The sequence below is a fragment of the Callorhinus ursinus genome, unplaced genomic scaffold (genome assembly GCF_003265705.2).
Source record: "Callorhinus ursinus isolate GAN/ISIS: 27379988/994484 unplaced genomic scaffold, GSC_fseal_2.0 scaffold10, whole genome shotgun sequence".
NCBI lineage: Eukaryota > Metazoa > Chordata > Mammalia > Carnivora > Otariidae > Callorhinus > Callorhinus ursinus.
The window spans coordinates 66,002,780-66,007,344 of NW_027397072.1; positions in this window are offsets into that span (position 1 = coordinate 66,002,780).

The following is a 4,565-nucleotide window of genomic DNA, read 5'->3' on the forward strand; positions in this document are numbered from 1 at the left end:
TAAATGGAGAAAATCAATTATAGGAGAGGGTAGACAACACGGCCCCAATTTTGCTTCAAAATATACATAGCTGTATAACAGTAACTCAAAAAACTAATTAATATTTGCATCTTTCCCTAATCCTACTCCACAAAAATTGGCTTCTAAAGGCCTATGGAAGAGGATTTTTCCCAGGTCAGAAGAAGATGGAGGTTGGTTCCTAGAATAAGAGAGGAGAAAGCAGCTGGATCTAGGAGGAAATTTAAGTTTCGTCAGAGAAAAGAAGGTGAGGACTGGAGTGGGAAGGATGAGAGGATAGAGAAGAGTCCCTTTCTTGGCACTTTGTCCCTCCAGTGGGTAGCAAGATGGGAACCTGCTGTCAGTGGAAGGCAGTCTACCTGGGGCATTGCTGCCTAGGCAGATGAGACACAAGTACATCTGAGCATCATTGCTCAATGAGGAGCCATGACAAAAAAGGCAATAACCCCACAGTCCAGTTCCCTGGCTCCTGCCAAGTCTTAGGTTCCTGGATGATTCCGTGGGGAAGGGAGGAAATCTTAGTGATAGCCTCAGGTTTAACGTTCCTTGCAGCTCCAACATGTGGGGACATGGGCCATATTATATTCAACTCAAAATATGATTGAAGATCAGTTATGGGCTAAAGGGAAAGTGGTAAGCAAAACCACACAGAGACCCTGCCCTCGTGCAGCACACAGTATATTGCAGGAGACAGATATTAATTAGTCAAATAATCACAGAAACAAATGTTAAATTGCATGGGTAGCAAGTGCTAAGAAGGACACATATGCAATGCTAGGAAAGTCCATAATAGAATCTCACCTCGTCTGGGGGAAGGAGTGGGTCAAGGAAGGCCTCTGAGGAAGTGAAGCAAACTGAAATCTGAAAGAAGAGTAGGAATGAAGAGGGCAGAGAGAGGAGAGAAGAGTGAACCAGGCAGAGGAAACAGTGTGACACTGTGTGCAAGGGTGGGAGGAAGCAAATCAAGGAAGAGGCATTGAAAGATGGTCAGCGTGATTGGCATCCAATAAGCAAGGGGAGGGGAGTGGGGTCATGGCTCCAGTTCCCACACACTAGAGCTGGGAACTAAAATTCTCACCTGCTAAAAATACATTTCTTAAAGTGGTTATCTCTGCGGATGCTTGGGTGGCTCAGTCGTTAAGCGTCTGCCTTCCGTTCAGATCATGATCCCAAGGTCCTGGGATCAAATCCCACATCAGGCTCCTTGCTCAGTGGAGAGCTTGCTTCTCCCTCTGCCTGCCACTCTCCCTGCTTGTGTGCTCTCTCTCTCTCTGACAAATAAGTAAATAAAATCTTAAAAAAAAAAAAAGTAAAGTGGTTATCTCTGGCTAATGGAACTATGGTATTGTAAAAAAATTTTATTTGTATTTTCTATCTTCTGAAAATTTCTATGTTTCTATGTATTTTTATAATGGGGGGAATCAATAAGTTACTAAAAATAAAAAAATATAAACCATGTCTCCACAAGTAAGATCACGTGAGAGTATTTTTAACAAAGACTTCAAAAGAAAAGAAAGTTAAAATGTAAAAAAAATTAATAAGTGGGCAGACTGAATTTAATTACCTCCTAATTAAAATATGAAATAGGTGAAAACATTCAGTTTTCTTGCCTGGAGAAATATTGGTTTCATACAACATAAAATGCGTGGAGTAGATGACAGTTGATTAAGCAGAGAAGTAGCATGTTTCCCTTTTGTTCCCTTTAAACACTCATTTAAAATTGGATGATTCTAAGGAAGCTTTGTTTTAAAACTCAGAGGACTCTCAGTTCCGTTAAAAATTATCCAAAACCTGGAAATAGTGAAGGGATTACTGCTTGCCCTTCCAGTGTCCTGCTGGGATTTGTTTAGCACACCTTCCTGGGGATTCCCTGAGTCTCTAGGAATGGCCAGCTTTTTTGACTTGGTATCTTTTTATTATTTATTTAAATTATTTATTTGAATATTTAATTATTTAAAATAATGTACTAATTATTTAAAATATAGTTATATTATTTTTTAGTGTACAGGTATTATACAACTCTGTAAGGGTAGATCTTAATGTGTGGAAAACTGATAGTAATATAAATGAGTTTTGTCCCATCGAAAAGATAAACCCAAAAGTTACAGCTTTATCGTGCTGTAAGATATTAACCAATTTCGTATCTATATTAGTAATCTTGTTCAAGCATTCATTCTTTCAGCCACTGTAAAAACTTGGCACTCCTCAATTCTCTTTGAACTAGGCTTACCATCTTGTTCTCTTGTTAATGAGTGAAATACATATTTAGACACATGATCGCTTCATATTTAACATTTTTAAACTCTTCAAAAATAAAAACTCTAAGAATTTAACCTTCTTAATTTTGTAATGAAGATACTGATCACCAGATAAGTTAAGTGTCTTATTCAAAGTCTTCATACTCACTGGGAAAGAGATAGGACAAGAATGTAGGAATAAGAAGTGTAGGTTGGTAAGGGGGTACAAACGTTCTAAGATGAGCAAGGTCTGAGGACCTAATGTGTAACAATGTGGTTCTAGTTTATAATGCTGTATTGTATAACTGAAATTTGCTAAGAGAGTGGAACTTAAAAGTTCCCAACAAAAATTAAATAAGTATAAGTAAATTTGTGAGGTGATGGATCTGTTAATTAACTCAATGGAAGGGGAATACTTTCACAATGTGTATGTATACCAAATCATCACATTGTACACTTTAAATATCTTACAGTTTTGTCAGTTATACCTCAGTGGAAAGAATGAAATTAAAGACTTTACAGCAAAAAGACATTTTTAAAGAGATGTGATTGTGTATGAAGAAATCAGTGAAGTTGAGGAGACTCAAGAGGAAACCCATAGAAAGCTTTGTGTAATTTGGTTGCTAGTGATAAAGAGAGAACTGTCTCGTTGATGAAAAGTCATTGCGGATATCTTTTTTTTTTTAAGATTGTATTTATTTATTTGCCAGAGAGAGAGCGCGCAAGAGGGCGAGAGAGAGCACAAGCAGGTGGAGCAGCAGGCAGAGGGAGAGGGAGAAGCAGGCTCCCCACTGAGGAAGGAGCCCGACGCAGGGCTCAATCCCAGGACCCGGGGATCATGACTCGAGCCAAAGGCAGCTGCCCAACCAACTGAGCCACCCAGGCGTCCCCCACTGCAGATATCTTTAATGAGTGTTTGGCTCATATTAGAGGTTACTGGAGATTAATATCATGTTCTTGACTAGAAATATACAAAATTATTACTCTTACTGTTTTCCATAAAGAGCTTTAATAGCAGTGGTCATATTAATGGAAACACAAAGATTTACTACATAGCATGGACTACAGGTTGATACCAAATTAAATGAAAAAAATGCTTACATTCATATGTTCAAAAGGTAACATTTCAAAGCTGAATAGGACCCTAAAGATCTTCAGTTCAGCTTCTTCAAATATGGAAATGGTTAAGAAACGGCATTGGAATCAAACAGACTTGAATTTAGGTCCCTCTCACCGATCACAAAGGATGTGACCTGGACAAGTTACTTAACATTCACAGTGATAATGCAGCCCCTCTGGTTTGTTAAAATTGATGTGCAAAAATAAGACATTCAATCTTGCAGGACTGAAATAGATGATGACTATAAAGCATTAAGAACAATGCCTTGGGGCATCTGGATGGCTCAGTTGGTTAAGCCTCCAACTCCTGATTTTGGCTCAGGTCATGATCTCAGGGTTGTGGGATTGAGCCCTGAGTCAGGCTCCATGCTCAGTAGGGAGTCTACTTCTCTCTCTCTCTTCCCCCTCCCTCTGCCCCACCCCTTGCTCATGTGCTCTTTCTCTCAAATAAATAAATAAATCTTAAAAAAAAAAAAAAAAAAAGAATAGGAGTGCCTGGGTGGCACAGTCGGTTGAGTGACTGACTCTTGGTTTTGGCTCAGGTCTGATCTCAGGGTTGGGGGATCGAGCCTTGAGTCGGGCTCCGTGCTCAGCACAGACTCTGCTTGTGTTTCTTTCTCCCTCTCCCTCTGCCCCTCCCTGCTGTGCTCTCTCTCTAAAATAAATAAAATAAATCTTAAAAAAGAGAGGTGGGGGGAAGAACAGGGGCACCTGGGTGGCTCAGTCAGTTAAGCGTCTGCCTTTGGGCTCAGGTCATGATCCCAGGGTTCTGAGGGATCGAGTCCCACATCGGGAGCCTGCTTCTCCCTCTGCCTGCCTCTCTCTCTCTCTAACACGTAAGTAAATAAAATATTTTTTTAAAAAAGAGAACAATGCCTTATCCTTAGTACATCAGATGAGAGATACCTATCATTTTTATTTAGGTTTAGTGATTTTCCCAAAAGCCACACATCTACAATAAATTGACTTTACCAAAAATTGACCTCTAGATTGCCAATTTTTCACTGGGAAAGGTTGTCAAATCACAGTCAAGAAAAACAGAGGTTCCAGAGCAGAGAGAATAAGGAGGCCGCATCCAGCTCCTGCTGTCACAGCCACTGGACTACAGTGAGCTCCTCAGAGACAGCGCCAGGGCAAGTGAGAGCCAGATGGGCACTGGACGACTCTGTGCCTCACTGAGGAAAATAATAA